Raw genomic sequence first — 27,150 nt, forward strand, 5'->3', positions numbered from 1 at the left:
AGGTGTCGGGCTATGGCTGTCTACGACTATGGCTCTCTTATGAAGGGATTTTGAAGGGATGAAGGCAGCAGCTATGGCTATCTTCATCCCTTCAAAGTTGAAAAAAAATTATGAAGGGATGAAGGCAACGGCCATGGCTGCCTTCATCCCTTCAAAGCTTTAAAAAAAAAAAATGAAGGGATGAAGGCAGCGGCCATGGCTGCCTTCATCCCTTCAAAGCTTAAAAAAATAAAAATATGAAGGGATGAAGGCAGCGACCATGGCTGCCTTCATCCCTTAAAAGCTTCAAAAAAATATGAAGGGATGAAGGCAGCGGCCATGGCTGCCTTCATCCCTTCAAAGCTTTAAAAAATATATATGAAGCAGTGGCCATGGCTGTTTTACGATCGGAGACTTTGTTTTTTTTTTTTTTTTTTTTTTTTTTTTTTTGTTTTGATATTTTTTATTTTTTACTAATTACTTGTTGGTAACCTGCCATTGCAGGTCACTTGGGACAAATTGCATGATTTACTAGTGTTGAATGGTCTAATTGCATTTTTTTTAGTTGAGTGTCCCAATTGCATTTTCACGTTACGTTCGATGGTTAATTTGAACCTTATTCCTATTATAAAATTAACTTGGTTGACGTGGCGACCGTATACTCACATTTTTTAAGAGAGGCTGAAAGTTTAAAAACTCCTCACGTATGAAAAAACTAATATGATCATCACTTTGCCCCTAAATTGGACCGTTCCTAGTGTGAATAGCTATTAGACTGAATATGATACGAGCTTGATAGTATGAATTCCACGTAATGCGGTCAAGATACTAAATAAGATCAAGTCAAAGCAAATAAAGACTTTTATTGATCAAGGAAGGACCTAATACAATCTAAATTACTATCCCGAGGGCCGACTGACTGCAGTCGGGCAGCTCTGTAGATAGTCTATCGATCGTTCCAAAAGTCCCTCCGCACTATAGCCGCCATGGGTACTTATAGCCGCTAGGCCGGAGACACGGCTCCGGCCGGCCGGCATGTAACCCACGCAGCATCCACGCGTCACCATCCCGCAAGCCCTTTTTGTCAACGTGTAGCATCGCCACGTTCCTCTTCTCGAGATCCTTGACTCTTAGTAAGATAAGGGTTAATAATCGGGTAAAAGACCTCAGTCGGGATGTTTATCGATCGGGTCCGACCGGCTTGCTTGAGGAGCATCCGACCTGTAAAACCTGCACAACGAACAAGAAATCCCAAGCTATGTCGGTCGGGATATACCCTACCAAAAGCCCCCCAGCCCGGGCCTTTTTGACCGCTCGGGGAAAAACGGGACGGGATGAAAAGTCACTTCATTCGGCCTACGATCCCGACCGGACAGGTGTCACTTGTCGTGCCACGTGTCGGCTTCTGCATGCCTCGGAGTTTGTAACGGTCCCATCGCGCAAGTGGGCCGTTTTCCCGCCCAAACTTTTCCTATAAATAGGCACTTCTGAGGTTCATTTGAACTTTTACCAATCTGTGCGAAGCAATCGGAGCATCCCGAGCGAATTGCATTGTGCGTCGATCGAGCAAACGTCTTCCTACAACTTCAATCAACCAGCGATCAATCGGTAAGCTCTTCTTGTCCCTACTTTTATTTCTTTTTAACTCTTCTTTTACCTTCTCTTGTAACAACGACCCCCGTAACATACTAACCCCGACCGAAACAAAACGACCCCAAACGCTGAAACGACCATCTCCTTTATGAAGGGGACATGTCAGACTCCGACAGCCAAAACATCTCGGGTGCGGACTATGACGATGCGGTCGAGCAGCTCAGTGAGGAAATAGAAATAGAGGCATCCTCGCCTGAAGTCGTCGAGGTCGTTCAACGACCGACCAAGAGCCCCGAGCGCCACCAATCTTCTAGCTTAGAAAGCTCATCAGGTTCGAGTGGTTCAAGTAGCTCGAGCAGCGGAAGTGATAGTAGCGACGACACCTCAACAAGTGGCCAAGGAAAACCGGCCGAGGACGTTTAGGAAACGCCCACTCGAACAATATGAACCGACCCCGGGGCTTCTACCTCAGCCCACGATCGGGAGGCCACACCAGAGCCAATGGAGGAAGAGCCGACCGTACTAGTTGCCGGACCAGAGCTCGCCTTCCTCAACAGCGAAAGCGTCGAGCAGCAAGAATGCTTGTTGACGACCGGCGAAGCGGCGAGGATCGCCGAAAGGCTGAGCGGTCGAGTTCGATTCGATACGCGGTGTTCCTTAGGAAACATAATGGAACGCCACCAGGGAAAGTGGATCCGGATGCATTATGATTCCCTGCTGGCCCCGATCACTTTCCCTTTTTCTGGCCCTTTGACCGTGTTCTTGGGCTATTACCGGGTATTACCCGCCCAGATATGCTCGAACGCCCACCGAATCCTGGCGTGCTTTCCTCAAATATGCTCTCGGCATGAGGTCGCATGCTCGATGGAGATTTTCAACTTTATCTACCAAGTCAAGACCTTAGCCGCGAAGTACGGGGGAGACTTCTTGATGATACCGTCCCGGGCTGATCTATGTACGATCGACAATCTGCCCGGGAACAACCGTGGATGGAAGAACCGCATCTTCTCGGTCGAATACGACCCATGGATCCTCCCGGTCGACCGGACCTGGTCTACGCATTATACGAAACAAGTCCAACCGGTCGAGACTCAGGCCCTCTGGGATGCAATCTTTCGGATCTCTAGTGAGATCCATGAATACAAGATTTTTCGGTCGAGGGAAAGCTATGAGGCCGCCCGACTGCTGCCACCTCAATACGACCTGGAGGAGAAGTACAAACCCCGACCAACGGGCGTATCAATAGCGTTAGCGGTTACTCGGGCCAAACCGACCAAAAAAGGTCTAACACCTATCTAACTTTCCCGATTGAAACTGTAATTTGCTTATTTTAACCATGTGATCTTTTGTAGGGATGGGTCCTCGACGCAATTTCCCGTTGGGCAACGCGCCCCGAGCACCCCGAGCCCCCCGAGCCAAGATACCGCTCGGGAAGAAGAAGGAGGGTGCCGGATCATCCGGCAATAAAGAAGCCGAAGGCGAACCCATCCCAAGCGGTCGCCCATTGGGCGCTTCCACATTAACCACGGCTGAAGGAGCCGTGGTCGAGGACCTGACGACCGATGTCCTGGTCGCCCGAACGGTTGGCCACAAAGGGAAGGAAAAAGTGAGCGTGGCAGACGCGGAAGAAGGGGGCGCGCTCAAGCGCCGAAAGAAGCAAAACAGCCCCCCGAGCGGGGCCATCATGGGCGACGACTCCATCCTTGCCCGCATAGGCAGCCTCCTGCCGATCAAGGAGGACATCAGCAAGTTGACACCTGCACAGGTGGTCGAGCGGAGCGGTCAGGAGCTGGTCGAGGTAAGATTTGGTCATCATGCTTATTTTGTCAACCATAGTTGATCGAGCAAACCCATTTTGCTCTTGCAGCTTTACCGATCGATCCAACACCTTCAGCGCCAAGCGATGCTGGCCAACGAGGCCAACGCTCTGAAGAAGGTCGCCGATCAGCGTGGAAAGGAGATCACCGAGCTCCAAGACAAGCTGAAGTCGACCGAGAAGGCTTTGGTCATTGTGGAGAAGGCGGCCGGGGCGTCCCTGAAGGAAGCGTCCGACCTCAAGGCCCGACTGGGGAACCTTGGGGACCTTGCGAAATTTCTTTGCCGTGATGAGGCGTCCGGTGAAAAGTTCATCAAGGAACTGATGAAGACCAAGGTCGGGGAGGACCTTATCTGGCAGTTCGGGCATTGGGCCTTCAAGTCCGGGCAACGAACTATGCGGGAGGAGACCCGATCCATCATGGAGGAGGTCTTCGAGGGTGATGACTTGAAGTCTGTGTTGCCGACCCCGGCCCGGCGCCCTTCACCGAGCCAGCTGAAGAGGATGCAGCCGATCCCAGCGGTGCCGAGAAGGATGGGTACAAGGTCGTGTAGTTGCCGACCATGTAAATGCTATTTTTGTTTCTTCTTTTTTGTTAAGTGCACTCTATTGGGAGCCCGATCCCGTTTTGTACCGGGCACTTTTGTTATTTAAATGAAATTATCCTTTTACCAAACTTCATCTGTTCGACTTTTCCGTTTTTTTTTTATTTAATCTTTTCTTTGTCGTATTTTGCCCGAGCTATTGTCCCAATGGCCCGGTCGTTCGTATCTCGACCCATTGGCCTATTGGCCTCTTGAAAATTTACTCGCCTTTTCGTTCGGGTCTTGCCCGACCATTTGGCCTCCTGTCTCCTTCCTTCACCTTAGCCCCCACACTGCCGTGCACACAAGGCACGAGTGAGTGCGGCGGTGGAAAGAAATAAAGCTAATCGTGAATATCTTGATATGGCTCTGCTTTCCCCGATCGATGGCATAACCTGAGTGTCCGCCGAAGATGAGCGCATTGTGCCAGTTATTAAAATTCGTCCGGCTAAGATGTAGATGGCTATTAGAGCTAATTAATTGTATACCCCTATCGGCCGGAACCAAGGGAGAGGTATGTACCTTGATCAGTTATAACTGAAATGTAACCCCGGTGTAATCGGGCAAGTTTAAGCGACATTGTGGTCGTGGGGCTTTCACCCCTGTCGTATGTTGATGTTGTGTCTTGGTCGGGTGAAGCACGAGCAAGACCATTTTCTGAAGCAGATCTAAACCAACCTACTTCGTATTTAAGCGATAGGGAAAACCGATCGGGCCGCCGTGTGCAAACGGTCGAGCAATCACCGATCGTGGATACATATTTACAATATTTACAAAAGCAATTAAAGATGGACGGGCCCATTCGCAGGTCGAGCCCCCACTCCATCTACAATTACATAATCATGCTAATGTCTTAATAAAACAAGGTTCTCCGAGTTCCACGTGCCCTCAATCAGTCTCCCGGTCGTTGTCTCCAATCGGTAAGTTCCCGGGCGCACGACGGCCGTGACAACGTACGGACCCTCCCAAATTTATCCCCTTCTAACGGCTAACTCGCTTCGCGACGTCGTAAAACGTAATCTCCCACCTGAAAATAGCGAGGGTTGACCCGGACGTCCTCTAAGCTTTTAACTCTCTTCTGATACTCGGCCATACGCCGAGCGGCCATCTCTCTCTTTTCTTCGACGCCGTCCAGATCCACGGCCATGGAGTGTTCATTTTCCTCGGCATTGTAAGATCGTTCCCAGGCAGTCGGGATCCACGCCCCGATCGGTAACCGAGCTTCAGCTCCATATACTAACACGAACGGCGTTTCCAACGTTGCTTCCCTCGGGGTCGTGCGATAAGTCCAAAGAACATATGGGAGCTCATCAACCCAGCTACGACCGGTGGAATGCAACTTCTTCTTCAAACCCTCCAGAATTGTACGGTTGGCATTCTCAACTTGTCCATTCCCTTGGGGGTAAGCCACCGACTATCGGATGGAGGTTGTCCTGATCGTTGCAAGAAAATTCTGAAAGTACTGGCTTACGAACTGCCGGCCGTTGTCGCTGATGAGATGGACGGGCATGCCGAATCGGGAAATAACATTTCGCCCTAGAAACCTGGCGCACTGCTGGGACTTGATCGTGGCTAATGGCTCGGTCTCGATCCACTTAGAGAAGTAATCTATGGCCACGATGACAAAACGTCTCCGACTGGAAAGTTGTGTGAAAGGTCCCAAAATGTCCACCCCCCATCGAGCAAAAGGAATTGCAGTCGTGACCGGCTGATAAAACGTGGCCGGTCGTCCAAGCATTCGAGCGAATGATTGACATGTTTCGCACCCTCTTGCGAGCTTCTAACAATCAAGCTGAATAGATGGCCAGTAATACCCGATCACCATGATACGTCGGGCTAATGATCGGCCTCCCTGGTGCGACGAGCAGATGCCCGAGTGCAATTCCTTCATCACTAAATCCGCTTCAAACGAAGTCAAACAGCGCATCAATGGGCCTCCATACGACCGCCTATACAAACGTCCTTCTTGAACCTGAAACCTTGGAGCTCTTAGCTTGGCCTTTCGAGCGCGCTGAGGGTCGTTCGGTAGCAGACCGTGCTGGAGATATTCCATAAGGTCCAAAATCCAAGTTTCCTCTGCCGGTTGGATAGGTACGACCGGCAATCGGTGGATGCTATGCCTCGGGATCATTAGAGTCCGAGCAATCTTTGACATGTGGTCCGGGGCGTCTTGTGCCAACTTAGATAAGATGTCGGCATCAACATTATCTAGTCGGTGTACCCCCGAAACAAAGTATGCTTCTCCATGGCGAGGTCCCGGTAAGCTTGTAACCGCTCACCATTCACTTCATAATCACCCAAGACTTGCCCGACCACTAGTACCGAGTCAGTCTGAGCCCGGATGTATTCTGCCCCCAAGTCTCGAGCGCACTGTAGGCCATTGACAAAGGCCTCATATTCGGCTTCATTGTTGGTTGGGTGGAACTGATACATCAATGCGTAGTAGACTTTGAAACCCTCAGGGCTTGTAACTATGACTCCCCCACCTGCTCCTTTCTTGCTACTTGATCCATCGGTGGCCAACGACTACCATGCCGCCTCAGGATCCTCGACCGCCGGGGGTCGCGTTTCCCGAGCGGTACACTCGACCAAGAAGTCTATCAACGCTTGACCCTTTATAGCTGGTCTTGGTCGGTACTCAATTGCATATTGAGTCAACAGAACCGCCACGATCGGCTGATCGGTTAATACATGAATGGGTCGACCTTGAAAGTAAGGGGCCAACTTCTTTGCCGCTATGTATAAAGCATAGACCATCTTCTCTAGCCGGGAGTAACGGAGCTCGGAACCATGGAGCGCATGGCTCTCATAGTAAACCGGTCGTTGCACTCCTTCCGAGTCGGTTCGGCATAGAACTGCACTTACAGCTCGATCAGAAACGGTGAGATAAACATCGAGTTCTTCACCGACCTTGGGCTTTGACAACACGATCGGAGACATCAGATATTCTCTGAGGTCGTCAAAGGCCACTCTGCACTCGTCATCCCACACGAACCCATTAACTTTGCGCAATACCTTAAAGAATGGTAAGGTGCGCTCGGCCAACTTTGAAAGGAAACGGCTCAAGGCTGCCAACAGGCCGGTCAATTGTTGAACCTCCCGAACGGTCGTGGGCGGTTGCATATCAAGAATAGCTTTGACCTTAGCGGGGTTGGGCTCGATTCCTCTCTTTGTCATCATGTAGCCGAGGAACTTTCCCGTTTGCACCGCAAACGTGCACTTGGTAGGATTCAACCGGAGCTGGTATTTCTTCATTTTTTGAAAACATTGCCGTAGATCCCGAGTGTGGTCGGCTCGGTCCGAACTCTTTACCAGCATGTCATCAATATAAGCTTCCATTGTTCGGCCTAATAAATCCACAAAGAGCATGTTGACCATCATTTGATAAGTTACTCCTGTATTGCAGAGACCGAACGACATCACTCGGTAGCAATACAGCTCATCCGGTGTAACGAAGGCCTTCTTGCTTTCATCTTCATGGTGCATCATAATTTGGTGATAGCCTTTGAATGCATCCATGAAACTCATGAGCTCGGCCCGGGCCGTCTCATCGACCATCTGATAAATACTCGGGAGCGGGTACGGGTCGAGCGGGCATGCTTTGTTGAGGTCGGTGAAATCGATGCACATCCTCCAAGATGGAGGCTTGGGAACTAGTACAATATTGGCCACCCATTCGGGATAAGTGACCGGTCGGATGTGCTCGATCGCTGCCATCTTTTTCACCTCCTCTCTAACAAACTCTCGGCGGTCAGATGACAGATGCCGAGTCTTCTGAACAACTGGCTTTGCCGTGGGATCTACAGCGAGCTTGTGGCAAATTACGGTGCGATCTATCCCGGGCATATCTTCAGGCCCCCATGCAAAGCTATCAGCGAATTCCCGGAGGATCGCCAATACTTCTAATCGCAGCTCGGGGGTGAGGGCCCGACCAATCTTGATTTTCCTCTCCGGTCGTTCCTCAGACAAAGGAACTTCTTCAATCTCTTCGGAGGGTTCGAGTTGTTCCTTTCTTTCGCCCACGGCTTCCTTGACAATGCTGTTTACTCGGGAGGAACCAGCATCACGCCGATTAACTGCCCGGGTATAGCATTTTCGCGCCGATTGGACATCGCCGCGTACAACTCCAACCCCGACCGGGGTCGGGAGCTTCATGCATAAATGCAGCATAGAAATGATTCCGCCGACCCTTATGATGGCCGGTCGGCCCAAATAACATTGTGGACACAGTGCAGATTGACCACAACGAACTCTAGCTCGGTCTTCACTGACTTGGGCGGGGTGCCGATCTTTACCGGGAGCATAATTTTTCCCTCGGGGCGTATGGTGGCCCCGGTGAATCCTGACAAGGGTACGCCGACCGAAATCAGCTCTTCCTTATCCAATTTTAGCTTCTCAAACACGTCCAAATAAAGGACGTTCACACTGCTCCCGGTGTCCACTATCACTCTTTGGACATCGGTCCCCATAATTTCAATTGTGACCACGAGGGCTTCCATCCCGTGGTCTCCACTATCCTGTTGGTCTTCCAATGAGAAGGTAATAGGCTCCATCTTTTGTCGTTTCCCGGTTTCACGGGAGTCCACGATTGCGACCGGGCAACTTTCCCGGGATTGGGATGCGTCCTCCAAACCTCCGAATATAACATGGATGGTCGGTTTGGGTGCCGGTCGGCTGCTGGATGGAGGATCAGGATCTCTGCGATCTTGATCCGACCGATCAGAACGATAATGACAGCGTCTATGATCTTTTTTGTCGGTCGTTTTCTTGGTCTCCTCCCGCTTTCCCACACACTTATCCAACTTTCCAAGACTGGGCAGATCTTCTAAGAGTTGTTTCAAGTGCGTGCATTCTTCCGTATCGTGCCCGACACAACGGTGATAAGCACAATGCTTTGACTTGTCCCTGCCTTCTGGTCCGGGAGGAGGTAGTTTAATGAGGCTGCAGGATTGGGCGTACTGCATGGCTTCCGCCGCTGACCGGTTCAATGTCGTGAACTCTCCCGGCCGGGTACAGGGTCGGGGATGGTCATCACCCGATCGATGATCTACCCGACCGGAGGGCTTCCGGGATGATATCCCGACCTCTTGTGATCTCTTGACGGCATTAGCCTCACCGGTATTGGCGTAATCCGTCACTCTACGGAGGGCCTCCTCATAAGTGGTTGGCGGATGGAGAATGAAGTCCTGGTACAAATAACTGGCCCGGAGGGAGATGTGTAGCATGTGGATGGCCGTCATATCGTCTATCGGCTCAACCTCCCCGACCGCCGCTTTCCACTTGACCAAGAATTCGGACAAGCTTTCTCCTTCCAACTGCTTGGCCTTCTCAAGGTACATGTAGGGCTTCCCTATGACCTTGGAGGTCACAAACTTCCGGTTGAATTTCATTGCCAGACTGGCAAACTCAGAAATGGAGCCCGGCTGAAGTGATCTAAACCATTCCGCCGCCCGACCGGTGAGCGTGGAATAAACATCCCTACACATTACGGCGTCGGACACGCCCATCATCAGCATGTTTCCGTAGTAGGTGTTCACATGAACCTCAGGGTCTGTGCGCCCATCATATTCTTTGTTGCCAGGGACTCGCAAATCGAGCTGGTAAGGCTGAGCCATAATCTCCGCCGTGAAGGGTGTCCTCAACAGGGAGGCTGATTGATTGGACGGAGGCCTCACAGCGTGCTCGTTTTGCCAACGAGTGAATTCCGCCCGAAATTCGTTGACCAATCCTCGGGTCTCATCTTGTACGGCTGTTTGAGCTGGTTCCCGAGCCCGTCGTCGCTAATGAGTTTTAGACCCACTATGCGCAGACGATCCCTCCTGGCTTGCCGCTTGCATCGGAAAATCAACCGTGCATCTGTTCGGATCTTGCGGTCCCAATCTTTGCCGCATTGCTGGTCGGAGCGCTCGAATGCCATCGCCCGGTTGGCTTCTGTCTCAGAGTCTTCAGCTACCTGAGCGTGTGCTTCCGGCTGAACGTGCTGAGCCTGCCGTGGTTCCTCCATGGCCTCGGCACCCTGCGACCCCAACCTCGAGCGAGCCGAGCGCCTAGCCCAGGAAGTGAGCTGAAGCTTCGGCTCGGTCGGCATGGTCGGGTAAATCGGGGGAGCGGAAGCTGGAGCCGTGTGCATAGGCATGTATTTTGGATAACCGGTTGGCGGTGGATAATACATTGGTGTACCGGGCCAGCACCCATATTGTGGTGTAGGGATCGGGTATGGATACTGCCCGGGGAATGGATACAGCTGACCGGGCAGCGGGTATCCCGGTTGGATGTAGTTGACGGGGTTCTGGGCCACCGGATGTGGTGGTGATAGGTTGAGGTTCAAATCTATGGTCTGACCCTGGTACTGAGTACGTTGGTGGTCGGATGAACTGGCTGCATCGGCTTGCTCATCCTCGGCCATTTGGTACATATATGGATACATTGTGATATAAAGAACCTGTACTCGTCAAACGTTAGCTTTCGTACTCGGGTCCCCACAGACGACGCCAAAATGATAGTATAAATTCCACGTAATGCGGTCAAGATATTAAATAAGATCAAGTCAAAGCAAATAAAGACTTTTATTGACCAAGGAAGGACCTAATACAATCTAAATGACTATCCCGAGGGCCGACTGACTGCAGTCGGACAGCTCTGTAGATAGTCTATCGATCGTTCCAAAAGTCCCTCCACACTATAGCCGCCGTGGGTACTTATAGCTGCTAGGCCGGAGACACAACTCCGGCCGGCCGGCATGTAACCCACGTAGCATCCACGCATCACCATCCAGCAAGCCCTCTTTGTCAACGTGTAGCATCGCCACGTGCCTCTTCTTGAGATCTTTGACTCTTCGTAAGATAAGGGCAAATAATCGGGTAAAAGACCTCAGTCGGGAAGTTTATCGATCGGGTCCGACCAGCTTTCTTGAGGAGCATCCGACCTGTAAAACCTGCACAACGAACAAGAAATCCTTGAGAGAGTTTGCTTTACCCAACTCCCTTTTTGATAACAAGGCAGAAATCCCCGACCTGACACTCGTTAGCTTATAAGCGTAAGGAGTTGAGGATATAAACTGCAAAGCATTGTTGCAGAGAAAGAGAAGGAAAATATATATTGCATATATGAATTGTCTATCAAAGAAGAATACAATGTGTGTATATATATAACTATGCTAACGGTAAAGAACGGTGAAAAAGGTAAGAGAACCAATGATCTAGGAATTTACCTAAACTATGACCGTAAGAATATGAAAATAATTATGAATACGAATACATATATATAATATTGTAGAAGATATGTAATATAAATATAGATATTATTCTTCTTTACTCCCCCTCAAGCTCAAGGGTGGTACATGAGCTTGGAAGTGATGGCGTAGAATGTTTGAGAGAGGAGACCCTTTGTGAAGATGTTCGGCAATTTGTTGATCAGATGGAACAAAAGTGGTGCATAGTGTACCAGAAGTAATCTTTTCTCGAATGAGATGACAATCAATTTCTACATGCTTGGTTCGTTCATGGAAGACGAGATTGTTGGCAATGTTGAGAGATGCTTGATTGTCACAATGTAGATTGAGCAAGATGAGCTGGTATATCTAGTTCGGATAAGAGTAGTTTGAGCCATGTAATTTCACTTGCTGCACTTGCCATGACACGATATTTAACTTCAGTAGAGGATCGTGAAACTGTGGTTTGCTTATTTGTTCGCCAGGATCAGAGAATTTATCTTTTGAATTAATGGTTCTGTTCCTACATGCTCTCACATTGCATATATGTTTTTTTTTTTTGTTTTTTTTTTTTGGAGTTTGTCTATGATTGATTTTCCCTCTATTTTATTTTTTAACTTTCTCGCAATTAGTCCTTTTCGTTGTCTACTACTCTATGTGTTTACTAAACTGCGGATTGATTCTTTGCGTTTTGTTCTTGATTGTTTTCTATGTGTTTACTAAATGTTCTACTTGCGTTATTTTGAGTGCTTTTGAACTGATAAACCTATTTTTGCTTAGGTTATTTTATTGATGTTTCTTGTGTTGAATCTTTGAATTCTCTATGGTTATTTGAATGAAAATTTGATGCAAAATTTGTTTAATATTTGTATTCTTCTGTGTTACTATGTGAATGTGTTTTTGTTGGTCCGGTCATGACCGTATCTGTGTTTGCTTGTGTACTTATTGTGCTAACTGTTATGAATTCTTGCCTGAAGTTAATTTATATGAATCTGTGCTTGATTTTGCTCTATTTGAATCCCTGGCTGAATATGCTTTACATGACCGTGCTTGTTTTGTTTGTGTGTTTTACCGTGCTATCTGGTATGAATCTGTGTTTGACTTTGCTTAATATGAATTTGTGTGCAAATGTGATTTATCTAAATGTGCTTACTACTTGGGTATGCTCTGTTTGCATTATCTGCTCCAACTTGATATTCGTGTCTATAGGTGCTTATTTGTTATTTAATTGTTATCTAGTTCTGCGTTTCTTGTTTCTAATTTTCTTGTACAGGTCCAATCCAATAGGGCACTCCGTCAGACTCAATCCACGAATATAGATGTTCACCTTTGTCAATTCATTGGCAAAAAAGGGGGAGTATATACAAAGAGGGAGTATGGATTAAGGGGGAGTTTTGGTAAAACTGTTGGAATTGGAGTTGTGAATAATATTAGTGTTATTATTATATTTATGTTTTAACCTATAGTTGTTTATATGTGGTTAGTATTAGTCTTCTGTTAATAACCTGGTAGATAGGATTAGTTAGAGGTAGTTTCAGATATACACTCTTGTAATCCTATCTTTCCCTATTGAATTGCAATCTTGAATTCTCATCTGGTATCAGCCTAAACACGATCCTCCATCGCAAACAACCAACCCCCTCCCTACTCCCACCATGTCGTCGCATTCCTCCGAGAGGACCCCATCCGCCGCTGCCAGCGGCTCAGCTCCGGCGACCGGTAACCCTTTGTCGGGAGCTCACCATTTCATCTCGATGAAACTGACCTCGAGAAACTTTCTATTTTGGAGGACCCAGCTTCTCCCGTTTCTCAGAGGTCAGGATCTCATTGGCTATGTGGACGGCACCACACCCTGTCCGCCGGCGTTTATCTCTGCAACCTCCTCTGGCGAATCGGGAACCGGCACCACCACTGCTCCGACGACCCCCAACCCGGCGCACAAGGCCTGGGTTCTTCAGGACCAATCGATATTGAGCCTTCTCATATCATCGATGTCGGACGAGGTTCTTCACCTCGCGGTTGGCCGTGACACTGCCGCAGACGTATGGAGGTCCATTTGCACCGCCCTCGGTTCTAACACGCAGGCGCGGTGTTTGAGTCTGCTTGGGCAGTTCCAGGCGCTCCGGCAATGGGTGTCCACGCCCGGTGATTACCTCGGCAAAGCAGAGCTATTGGTGGAAGCGCTTGCACAAGCCGGTCAGCCGCTGTCCATGGCCGAGCAAAATCTGTATGTGATACGGGGCTTGCGTCCGGAGTACAGGGCATATGCGGCGTCATTGACAGCTCACGCTCCGGTTTCCCTTCCGCACCTTGCGGATCATCTCCAAGCTGCCGATTTCATCCTTGCTGATGATTTCGCAGATGGCGCTGCAACCGGGTCGCACTCGGCCTTCTACACCGGCCGAGGCAGTGGAAACGGAGGACGCCACACCGGCGGTCACGGCAACTCCGACGGAGGCAGGCAGAGTAACTGGCGCGGTGGGCGTGGCGGCCGGAATCAGCGGGGTGGCGACCGCAATCAACGTGGTGGTGGTCCCCGGTGCCAAATTTGTAAGGCACAAGGACACACCGCAGTATACTGTTACAAACGGTATACAACACAACCACCTACGCAGGCACATGTCGCCGTTTCGGGCGAAACTCCGGTCACTACCGTACCATCAACCGAGGCGTGGTACCCTGACACTGGGGCCACGGCTCACGCGACTCCGGAAGCTGGAATGTTAACATCATTGGAGGAATATACCGGTCCGGACACGTTGAGAGTGGGAAATGGTACAGGTTTAGAAATTTCGCGGGTTGGCCATGCATCGATCCCCTCTGTGTCAAAACACCTGTTTCTGTCTAATGTGTTACATGTCCCCGAATTAACTGTCCCCCTTTTATCTGTTCAAAAATTTGCTAAAGACAATTCTGTGTTTTTTGAATTTCATGACAGTTGTTTCGTTGTGAAGGATTCCAAAACCAAGGCGGTGCTTCTTAAAGGCCCAACTTCTGGAGGTCTTTACAAGTTGCCAATTTCCCGAAGTCATTTCGCGTTCGTCAGTTCTCGGGCAACACCCACGATATGGCGTCGCAGGCTTGGTCACCCTCACAAATTGGTCCAGAATAAAATTCTGCAACATTGTTCAGTTACGCAAAATAGTGTTAGTTTCGGGTCATGTACGGCTTGCCATCTCGGCAAGTCTTGTCGTTTTCCATTAGATAGACTCAATACTTCTAGCAATAATGTACTTGACTTACTGTACATGGATATATGGGGGCCTTCATCAGTTATCTCGTCTAGTGGCTTCCGCTATTTTCTTCTCTTTGTAGATGATTTTTCACACTATTGATGGTTTTATCCATTAAGGGTAAAATCATACATCTATAAAGCCTTTGATGTTTTTCGTGTTTTGGTAGAGCGACAATTCTCGCGCTCTATCAAGTCCATACAATCCGATTTAGGGGGTGAGTACCGAAAATTACACACCACTTTTCAAACCCTCGGGATCAATCACCGCCAGTCGTGTGCATACACACACGAGCAAAACGGAAGAGTTGACCGCCGCAACAGACACATTGTCGAAACGAGCTTATCTCTCTTAGCTCAAGGATCAGTCCCTCAACACTATTGGGATTTTGCCTTTGAGACAGCAACATGTCTCATTAATTACCTACCCACTCTTGTCCTAAAATATGACAGTCCTTATTCCCGTCTACATCACAAAATACCACCCTATCAGTTTCTACGTGTCTTCGGCTGTTTGTGTTTTCCCTATCTTAGGCCTTACAATCGGCATAAGATAGAGTTTCGGTCTACACCTTGTGTCTTCCTGGGGTATCCTCTATCCTTCCGAGGTTACAGATGCATGGACCTAACCAGTGGAAAAATTTATGTCTGCCGCCACGTGCGGTTTGATGAAACCATTTTTCCTTTTGTTACAGGTATAGCTCCTCGTGTGGCTCAGGTACACCCTGTACCGTGGGCATCTGGACCCGTTGTGCCCGCTCATATTCAGACTACAGTGCAACCCGATATATTACAAGACTCTGACCCGAGTCCTATAGCTCAAGAAGAGCCACCTTTGGCAATTGAGCCCGCTATCTCGACTACTCGGGGGCGGGGTCGGGGTCGGGCTCAACCACAAGAACGAGCTCATATCATGCGTCTACGTGGTCAGACTCGAGGTACTGATGAAGAGTTTCAGGTCCTCACAGCCGTTACAGCTGATCCAACTTGCTATTTCCAAGCTGTTGGTCATCCACAGTGGCGGGATGCTATGGATCAAGAATTTAACGCCCTATTGCACAACAATACCTGGAGTCTAGTCCCGCCTAAACCCACGATGAATATTATTGGGTGCAAATGGGTATTCCGCACCAAACGGAATGCTGATGGGTCTATCGAACGGTATAAAGCACGGCTTGTGGCCAAGGGTTATAATCAAGTAGCCGGAGAAGATTTTTTCGACACGTTCAGTCCAGTTGTTAAATCGACAACTGTTCGTCTTCTTCTTTCTTTGGCTATATCCAACAAGTAGACGCTACGGCAGCTGGATGTGCACAATGCCTTTCTGAATGGGCATCTAGCTGAGACCGTGTATATGAAGCAGCCTCCGGGGTATGAAGACTCGGCTCATCCGGATCACGTATGCCACCTACAGAGGTCTCTCTACGGGCTCAAGCAAGCACCCCGAGCGTGGTTTAAACGCCTGCATGACTTTCTTCTTACTACCGGTTTTAGCGCCTCGAAGACGGATGTATCCCTATTCTACTACAACTTGGATGGATGTCAAGTGTTTTTATTGGTGTACGTGGATGATATCATTATGCTAGGGAGCAGTGCAATGCTTGTTAATACTCTGTTGTGCCGTCTTGCGACTGCTTTCAAAATCCGAGATCTCGTGAAACCCAGCTTCTTCTTGGGGATTGAAACAGTTGACACCTCAGCAGGCGTTATTCTGTCTCAACGGCGTTACATGAAAGATATTTTGAACAGGGCCGGCATGGTCGACTGTAAACCCTTATCTACTCCTGCTTCGACTACTCAGCCGGTTGCTCCGTCAGACGAACCTTTTGATAATCCAACGCAATATCGAAGGATTGTTGGGGCCTTACAGTATCTTACTATCACTCGGCCGGACTTATCATATGCCGTAAACCGGTTATGTCAGTTTATGCACACTCCGACAGTAGATCACTGGGGCATGGTTAAGCGCGTCTTACGGTATGTCAAAGGCACGTTAGACTATGGCTTGCGTCTGATTCCCTCACCGACTACTTCTATTCACGCATATTCGGACTCCGACTGGGCCGGGTGTCCCATCGATCGGAAGAGCACCAGTGGATATGCAGTCTTTTTAGGGACAAACCTTGTGTCGTGGCTTTCTCGGAAACAGCGGACATTAGCGCGCTCCTCGACCGAAGCAGAATATAAGGCCTTAGCCGATGTGGCAGCTGAAGTAACGTGGGTTGTTTCCCTTCTTCGGGAGTTAGGGCTACATTCTGGGCAGTCCTCGACTTTGTGGTGTGACAATCTAGGCGCGACGTATCTTTGTGTTAATCCCGTGTTTCACGCCAGGACAAAACATGTTGAGATAGACTACCATTTTGTTCGAGACAAGGTAGCCAGTGGTGATTTTGTGGTTAATTTTGTATCGATGAAAGATCAGCTTGCAGACATCATGACGAAGCCTCTTGCAGGGCCCAGGTTTATTACTCTTCGAGACAAGCTGAACGTTGTGTCCTTGCCACCGTCCGCTTGAGGGGGTGTGTGAATAATATTAGTGTTATTATTATATTTATGTTTTAACCTATAGTTGTTTATATGTGGTTAGGATTAGTCTTCTGTTAATAACCTGGTAGATAGGATCAGTTAGAGGTAATTTCAGATATACACTCTTGTAATCCTATCTTTCCCTATTGAATTGCAATCTTGAATTCTCATCGGAGTCGCACTGATTGGTAGCAGTTGGCTGATGGTTGGATGGTGGTTATTTTTAGCTTTTGATTATTATTGGATTCATAATTCATATTATTGGGATTTGGCTTCTGATTATTATTGGATTCATTATTTATATTATTGGGATTCTTATTTATATCTCTTGAAGTCTTTATTTGGCTAATCCGTCTACTGTGTATTGTGTTTGGGCAATGCTTATTCTCTGAATTGTGAAGCCTCATGGATTCTTCGACAGTACAGGTTATATGAAATTTAATAATAGTGGGTTCATGGATGGAACATGGTCCAAAAGAGTTCTTGGAATTTGCTTATTTATTGTTCTCCTTAGGTATTGTTCAGTACATATACTAAGGGCCTTGAATAAAATTAAATTGTTTATCCTTTTTGCCCAAGGTATAAGATACTATAGTTTTTGCGAATTAAATTGTCAAAGGGGGAGATTGTAAGTGTACATATTTTGTACACATTAAACCTTAGTTGGCTAATTTATTTATGTTTAGATTTAAGTTAGACTAAGAAATTCTTTGGACCATTTTCTATCAACTAATAATTAATTTGAATGGCTACAATTAATTGGTGAAATTAAGATTGAAAATGAAGGAGTCAGAAATGTAGTGCGTGTTATGAGGCATTCAAAATAAAACGAGTGGCTGTGGATTAATGAAGGTTATGGAATGCTGAATATGACGATCAATGTACTGCATATCTACTACTATAAAAGGGAGCCATCTAAATGAAGAAAGTTGCCGTTTTTGAGAATTGATATATTGAGTAAAGGAATTTCTAGAAAGCTACTGCATAAATATCTATTGTTATTTTATTATTTCTTGAGAAATTCTGCCTGAGCTACATAGTCAGTACTTGGTACAGCTGAAGCTTCGCTTGAAGATTGCTATGGCATGCACGGTTCAGTCCTGAATAGGTGTTAGGAAGGATTGTAGTGGTAAAGGTTGAGAGACATTTGTACTTACCTCTTGTAATACTCCTTAGTGAACATCTATAGTAGGGCAGTAAACGACCGAAGCCGAGCTCGAGATTGGGTTGGCTTGAGCTCGAGCTCGATAAGCATGGTTCGGCTCGAGCTCGAGCTCGAGCTCGGTCGAGCTCAAAAAATGATGCTCAAGCTCCGCTCGCAAATTTTTCGAGCCGCTCGAGCTCGGCTCGATCAGCTCGATTGTTTGAGCTCGTGCTCGATTTTGACCTATGTGAATTCATATTTCAATTAATAATAAACATTATTTTATCTATACATAGATAATAAAAACTTTAAAAATTTAAAAGTCCAAACTTCAATGTTTAAAGAGTCCAAACACTAAAAACAAGTTTACAACTCTACTTTAATTACAAGTCAATAGTAGTCATTGATCCTTACCATATATATAATATTTATCTATTTATTTAATTATGGCTTGCGAGCGGCTCGACCAGCCACGAGCATAGAATATTTGAGCTCGAGTTCGGCTTGTTTAATAAACGAGCCGCTCGAGCTCGATTTTGACCGAGCTCGAGCCGAGCTTTGACCGAGCGGCTCACAAACCGCTCGGCTCATTTACACCCCTAATCTATAGTTGATTGGACAAACGTGGGTTGCCCCGCAGACGTAGGAGAAGCGCTCCAAACTGCGTAACAATTCTCATGTGTTATTGTTTTATTTTATGCTTTCAATTTTCGTTATTTACATTTAATTAACAAATCTAATTAATGAACGCGATTGTTGCATAACCTAAAATCAAGTAGAATTCTAAGGTTCATCTTGTATTCAATATTCACGGTGCAATTTCAGTAGCTATACTTTTACATCACCTTAACAATTATTTTCTTTTCACAATTATTCTAGTATATATAAATTACTTCCAAATATTTTAAAATATTTTATTACAGAAATTTGTAATAAAATAATTTTTATTATATAAAAATTTGAATTGTAAAACTAAAAATTATGAAAAATAAAACATGTCCAATTATTTATTAATATGTTATTTCAAATATTTCAAATTGTTTGAAAACAATTTCATATATATATATATATATATATATATATATATATATATATATATATATATATATATATATATATATATATATATATATATATCCAATACTATTTTATATATTTTCGTGTGTATATATAAATATTATTTTGGGATATTAAATCGACTTTTGGTTCATTATTTCCAACAGATCTTTGTGTTGTAAATTTAGAATTTCTAAACAAGTTTACCCTCAATATTTTTTCTTTTACCAGTTTCTCTTCTACGTACTATATATGTAAATACAAATACATGCATACATATGTAGTGTATAAGTAGTTTCTACAAATATAGTTTTTTTTTTGAATGCTACTAACTCTATTACAATGTAGTATCTGTTCATATACTTTCTCAACCTACTGAAACACAAAGAGCCAATAACGCCTCCACTGAGGCTCAAAATCACAATCTTCCAAATGGAAGTCCAACCCGGATACCATTAGACCACATAGTCCTGGTCTACAAATATAGTTTAGTTTGATTATAATTTTTAATTAATGAATAACTTGTATCTATTTTAATATGATTTTCTTATTCGAAAATTTAACTTCTATTAGTTTTAATTTTTTAATTAAAAATTCACTATTTAAAAAAAAAAAAGAGTTTTACTTTTCATTTATATCTTATTTGATATGGAATATAATATATGAATCATTGCCTTATTGTCAACAAAATATTCTTTTTTAATTTATTTATTATAATATCGATGTTAAAATCTAATTATAATAGAAAGAGTTGTCAAGAAAAAAACTATTTGCATTTGTTAAATGCTAAATGTAATATTCTCGAAATGCAACCTACTAAGCTACGTTCAATTCATTCTTTAAAAAAAAAAAAAAAATTATGCTAGATAGTTTTATTTTTTATCATCAAAAATTAAAATTTTATATTCTAATATTTATAAGATATATGTGTTTCTTTGTGCATCTAAACTTATTTTGATTATTTATGATATTTAAGTAAGAGAAATCACTTATATACCTTTATGCATCTAAACTTCTTTTTTTTTTTCTGCCAATTACTACAACGTGAAATTGTTAGAACATTATATTAGTTTTGAATTAAATTCCCAACAAGCGCCAAGCACATTGTGCTCAGATGACACCTCTGTGGATCGAACCGCTGTGGTAGAGTATTGCTCTTTGGACTGTAACAGATAGAGAAAGTATAAAACAGATACTATCTTGTAATAGAGTTAATAGTAATAAAAAAATCTCAACAAACATATCTCATAATGTTTATTTTAATGCAAAAGATGGGGATTTGACCTTTCAACTAAAGCAATTATGGTGCTCAACTATTATTTGTATAGAGAAGCTAGGTCATTTGATATGTTACAAACGATTTTGGTACGATTTGGTCATTATATTTGGTGTACGGAAACGTGAAAACTGTAAATAAATTCTTCCTGTGATATGTTTTCTATATGGTAAGGCGTCAAATCGTTACAAACAGTATGACTAGTAACAACATTCTGTGAAAATAAATTTATAATGTTTTTGTTTAAGATTAAAGTAATACTTATTTTAGGATCGAACCAACCTTGAATAAACTTGACAAAAAATGTTTGGACTTGGCAATTTGTAAGTCTAGCCTATGCTAAATCTGGAGGCAAATTATACTATGGACCGCGGTCCACAATGTATTGTGATCCAGGCATCAAATATGCACTGCAGTTTCATTTCAACACAATTACAATATCATTTTGATATAACTACAGTTTCGCTGGACAATATACACTCAAATATGTGAAATTGTTATTCAGTTTCATTTTATATACACTGCAGTTTCATTTCAACACAACTACAGTTTCATTTCAATTCAATTCAATTGCAGTTTTATTTGATAATATAATAAAAATAATACGTGACTACGTGAGACAGTGTCAGTTTAGATACACTATAGTGTCTGCCGTTTTGAACCATGGTCCACAAAACTTTGTGAACCGCGGTCCACAGTATAATTGCTGAAATCTGGACCAATCGTTATATCGTGCACCATGCCCAAAACGACGTTGTATTTATGTTAAGAGTTTATATGTATTCTGTTAAGAGTTTATGTGCATTATGTTAAGAATTTAGTACCATAACTATGCAACTTTTATCACATTTAATTCACCCAACCAAATCACCGGCCAAATATCGCCGAAAAATATAAATCATTTTTAATTATTTAATGATGATGGGGCAAATCGGTCAATCTGCGTATGAGTTCATCAAGGCATCATTGCTTTTCCCTACTCTTCTTTCTTCTCTTTCACAAGATTAAATAATTAAAAATAGTTTACATTTCTTTAATTTGCCTCTATGGTTAAATAATTAAAAATAGTTTATATTTTTTCGACGACATTTAACCAATGATTTGATCGAGTGGACCAAATATGTTAAAAACTGTATAGTTATGGGACTAAATTGTTACTTTTCAAAATCAAGTACTGAAATTAACAAGACCTCTATAGCTATAGGACCAAAGTGTAATTTCTCTTAATTAAAACACTCTTATTACCAAATAAGCTAATGAAATTTATTGATTTTGTTTTGTACAGTTATCTATATATCTATATAAATTACTTAAAAATGCTATATATATATATATATATATATATATATATATATATATATATATATATATATATATATATATATAACTTCATTTGTCTTATTTTACCTATCATGTTGAGTATTTACGGATCAAACTATCTTTTTCTTTTTTACTTATTTTCTTTACTATTTTATTATTTTATTATTGTTTTTAAATTTGATTTTGTATTTAATAGTACTTTAACATAGTTTCTAAATATATCCATTTTATCTACTAATACTAAACTTAATACTATGAAAATTTGAATGATAAATAACTTTAGTCAAGCATCGTTAGTCGAATTAGACCCATAAAATGGAATAATTTATAAAAATAATTAAAAATATGATCCCATGCACATCCCTAATTAACAAGGCCAATCTCGCCTCAGCCCTAGACTCAAATCGGCAAGGATCCAACCCAGACTTGGGGTGTGGGTAATTTATTCATTTATTTTTTTTTTGGCACAAGTGTCAAATAGACCCATCTACTATTATGAAGTGCTCAATTTTTACCACGAACTAAATTAAGTGTCAAATAGATCCATCTACCAACTAAATTTGTTCGATTGACATTTTTTACAGGTTGTTAGCAGGTTTCCTATCTAATTATTAAAAATAAATTAATAAATAAAATAAAAATTAAAAAATTAAAAAAAAAAAAAAAGAATATCAGCCACCGGCTGTCCGCGAGGACCGCCGGTGGATGATATTCTTTTTTTTTTTTAATATTATTATTTATTATTATTATTTTTTTAAAAAAATATTCTATTTATTTATTTATTTTTAATAATTAAATAGACAACCTGCTAGCAACCTATAAAAAATGTCAATCGAACAAATTTAGCTGATAGATGGGTCTATTTGACACTTAATTTAGTTCGTGGTGAGAATTAAGCACTTCGCAGTAGTAGATGGGTCTATTTGACACTTGTGCCTTTTTTTTTTTGGTGTACCAAAGGTATTTTGGGTGTGCACGGGGTTTTCTTCAATGAACTTATCAACATGATCTCCGATAATAAATAAAGGATTATTGTAAATAATAGTGTTTACATCCATAATCAAATAAATGAGAAATACTCCACCAGAGAGAGAGGGTAAATAGGTTAATAATGGGCACAAAAACCAAGATCAGAGTGGCGCAGTGGAAGTGTGGTGGGCCTATAACCCACAGGTCCTAGGATTGAAACCTGGCTTTGATAAAAATACTTTTTTTACTACAAAAACATGAACATGGGATGTTTTATTTTTTAAATACTTATTTCTGTATTATATATAGATTGCATTTTGACTACAAAAGCATGAACAGGGGATGTAGCTTAAATGGTAGAGCGCTCGCTTTGCAAGTGAGAGGCACGGGCTTCGATCATGTTAATCATCAGAAATGTTTGAAGCGGGGGCATTAATTCTTTGGGTGCAAATAATCATGAGAGTTTCAAAATATGCTTCTAGCTTTTTAAATTTTTTCCTTTTTTTTTATCTTTATTAATTTTCAAAAATGACATCACCTATCTTTTAGGTGGGACAGCTAGCATAAAGATTTAAGGCTACTCTATACCTAAAATAAGGATCGAACCCTTGACCTTTGGTTAATGATAGATGAGTCCCTTCCACTCAATCACACCCCTAGGTTAGTTTGGGCAAATTATGACATGGATAGGGTTTACCTTGCCTTGTAGACCTTGGTCTAAAATGACATTTCATTGTGTGTCTGCAGTTAACCTATTATGTATCCATAGTAAGCCATATAATTTGTTAAATACCGACACATAATATGTTAACAGACACATGATATATAACTAACATATTATGTGTCTGTAGTTAGCAAATTATATGTTGGAAAGAATAGCTTAAAATAGCAAGAAATTGCATTACAAGTAGCTATTTTGTGGTACAAATATTAGTACGGTCGACTTCCGATTTGGGTCGGGTCAAAGTGAATTTGGGTTCTTCTTAGTGAGACGAAGAGATTGATATATTGTACGCTCAAAACGGATAATGGATGAATAAGATATTGATCCTCAAAGTAGATCCATTTGAGTTGGAAAAATGAATGGGAAAGGGCTTTAAAGTAGCCTTTGTCCCACATTGGTTTGGGAAGTGGGTTTGCACCACTATTTATACAAGAACCTTTTTAAAGCTTATTGAATTGAATAGTATAGAGGTTTTCTCTCGCGCGCAAGAGGGGGTGAGAGGTGGTGGGTGTGCAAATCAAATCCAAAAATTCACTTGAAAAGTCTTGACTCGTATACGCCGGTTTCAAATGCTATGATTTTTGTTTTGTAATCTCAAAACTTTGCTTCAACTCTTTTCTTAGCCTCCTGTGTGACTGTGTTCATCACAAGCTCTAGTTCGCCGGATTCCATTGTTTGACTGCTTAAACTTGGAATTGTAGTACGTTTTATCCCGGGAAGCCTAGGCCAGAACGCTCCTACCACCTTTTGGGAGACAGCAAATAAGGTTTTAAGGAAAGAGTGATTCACTTGACTCGTGCTAACCAACTACACCGTAATCCCTTCGTTCTTTCCCTGAATTTCCAGTTTTTCCTAGAAAAATAATAATCCTTTTTCCATAGGATTATTTTTTTTTTCAGCCTTATTTGCAACATTATATGCCTTCCATGCAATATAGACCCTAATTCATGTTATAACAGTTGCGGGGCGTGGTCACCTCTAACACGCATTATGACTTAAGTGTTTGTAAATAACCATCATTTGTTTAGGTTGAATGCTTTCTAAAAGATAGTATTGAGTAAACTTGAAGTCTTTATCCTTTTTTTAAGGGTTGACATGAGTTTCCATCTAACTACATTAAACTTGTGGTGACTATTATTAGGACTCTATGTATTTGAGTCAGTTTATAACTCCTTATCCCAGTCATTCTGTAATTCCTCCTTGTATATATTCTCATTATCTGTACTCATTGTAATCAACTCATTCAATATAATTGATACAGTTCTCATATGGTATTAGTAAGCTAGAGTTTTCTTTCCACCACTCGCCACTTTATCAGAATCAAGTTGACCTACAAGAATTTCTTGTTTTGGCGTACGCGAGTCGTTGCCTTTCTTCATGGGCACGATTTGATGGGTTTCATAGACGGCACGAAACCCTCTCCGTCGGTTCTTCTTCCCGACGCCGACGATAGCTCCTAGCCGCGGCCGAATCCCGCTTATGCCGCATCCATGCGACAGGACCAAGATCTTCTCTCCATGCTTGTTTCCTCTCTCTCCAATGAGGTCATGCCATTGGCCGTTGGTCGTCGGATGCGCCGTGCTCTCTGGGACGCCGACGTGCAAGCTCTCTCGTCGTCCTCTCGAGCTCGCACGCTGAACCTTCTTAGCCAACTTCAGGGTTTGGATCAGGGGGACTCCTCCGTACCGGATTACATCGGCCGGGCTCAGGTTATCATCAAAAACCTCACCTTCGTCGGTCGGACGGTAAGCCTAGACGATCAAAACTTGTTCGTTTGCCAAGGCTTGCGTCTAGAGTTCCGAGTGTTAACTGCAAGAACTGGCGGAATTTCTTGGAGAGCAGGAGTTCATCGCTAGCTGAGATTACGGTGGCTCGCCCACAGTTCTCATTGCCCAACGCGGGGTTAGCAGGTCTGGTCGAAGTGGCAACCAGCGCGGTGGTGGTGGTAAATCTCAACGTGGTGGCGGTGGTAACTCTCAACGTGGTGGAGGTGGTCGACAGCAAGGAGGTCGAAGGTCATGGGCGTGGTGGCCGCGTTCGCGACAACGATGGAGGTTGTAAACAGGTTAAATGTCAGATTTGCAGGCGCACTGGTCACGAGGCAGTCGTGTGCTATAACCGCTATCATCCTCCCACTCAAGCTAACTTAAGCTATAAGAATAATGGTCTAGACATTAGTGGTTCTCAGATGTGGATCCCAAAAACTTGGGCAACCTATCATGTGACTCCAGACATTGCTGCCCTATCTACCTCTGAAGAATATGCTGGTAATGACACATTGTGTGTCGGTAACGGTATGGGTTTATTTATTAGTTGTGTTGGTCATGCTTCCTTTAATACCCATATAGGTCTTTTAAGTTTTCTAATATCCTTCGTGTCCCTACTTTGTCAAATTCTTTGTTATCTGTTCAAAAGTTTGCGTCGGATAATAAAGTATTTTTTGAGTCTCACCCCTCTTTTTTTTTTGTTGTGAAGGATATCAATACCAAGGAAATTTTGTTTCGGGGCAATAGCTCTAGGGGTCTATACACGCTACCGTTGTCAAGTTCGTCTCCCTCTGTGTTTCTTTCCGCTCGTGCCTCTGCATCAATTTGGCACAATCGTCTAGGTCATCCTCATCATCGTGTTCTCAGATGTATTCTTCAATCTTGTTTGGTTAGTGGGTCTAGTCGTAATATTCGATGTAATAGCAGTTTGTGTAACGCGTGTCAATTGGGCAAGTCTGTTCATTTTCCCTTGCCACGTGTTGAGTCATCTAGTTCGAATGTTCTTGATTTAATATACACATACATTTGGGGTCCAGTTCCTCTATTATATAAGAATGGTTATCGCTATTTTGTTATCTTCGTTGATGATTATTCTCGTTACACATGGTTGTTTCCTATTGTTACGAAAGTGAAGAGATATTTTTCTAATGTGCTGTCGTATATTGTTTCAAACTGTCATATAGAAAAAAAAAGAATACAAAGCCCTATAAATATGTGCTAGAAGACTACGAAAAGGAAACAAGTTTCCATATTTCCTACCTACCTAAATCCCTAAGATTGCCTAATATATAGAGATTCTATATATGAAATATATATTCCATAACACCCCCCCCCCCCCCCCCCCCCCCTCTCAAGTTGGAGCATATATTTTAATAATTCTCAACTTGTTACACAAATGAGTGATAACCCAAAATAACTAAAAACCGAAATAACTCAAGTATATTTAGGACAGTCCTTTGAAACGAAAGTTTTGAACGCCACAAATCCCACGAACAACAGGTGAACACAAAGTGGACTGAACGAGCTTGAGGTTGGATACTCATACTCCCCCTGCAACAAAAGCTTTGAACACCACCAATACCACAACTCCGGGTGAACACAAAGTGGACTGAACAAGCTTGGACACACAAGGTAAAGAAGACAAACTCCGAACCAAAATATACAAATTCTTTACCAACGAAAGGGAAGCATCTTTCCAAACAAAAGGGAAGCACGCTCCAAACAACGGGCATTAAAAAAAAAAAAAAAAAAAAAGGAGAGACATCACCTAAACAAAAGAGAGGCAGCACCAAAACGAGATAAGACCAAAATAAGAAAGCACCAAACACAAAACGAGACAACACCAAAACACAAAATGAGACAGCACCAAAACACACAACGGACTCCATCATTCTAGAGGTCAAGAACATAAAGACCCCTAGACGCAAGCCCTTCACCAAAAACCCTCTTCGTCA

General features: G+C 43.5%; 1 long non-coding RNA gene across 1 annotated transcript; it reads right to left on the minus strand.

Annotated features, from left to right (window-relative positions):
* Positions 1-699: 699 nt before the first annotated feature.
* LOC109192020 lies at positions 700-27,150 on the minus strand. Its single transcript, XR_002056030.1, has 3 exons — positions 27,030-27,150; positions 8,217-8,222; positions 700-709 (listed from the first exon to the last, which is right to left on the minus strand). It is a non-coding gene; the product is annotated as an uncharacterized LOC109192020 (long non-coding RNA).

This window comes from Ipomoea nil, unplaced genomic scaffold, assembly GCF_001879475.1.
Source record: "Ipomoea nil cultivar Tokyo-kokei standard unplaced genomic scaffold, Asagao_1.1 scaffold1735, whole genome shotgun sequence".
In the NCBI taxonomy this organism is placed as follows: domain Eukaryota; kingdom Viridiplantae; phylum Streptophyta; class Magnoliopsida; order Solanales; family Convolvulaceae; genus Ipomoea; species Ipomoea nil.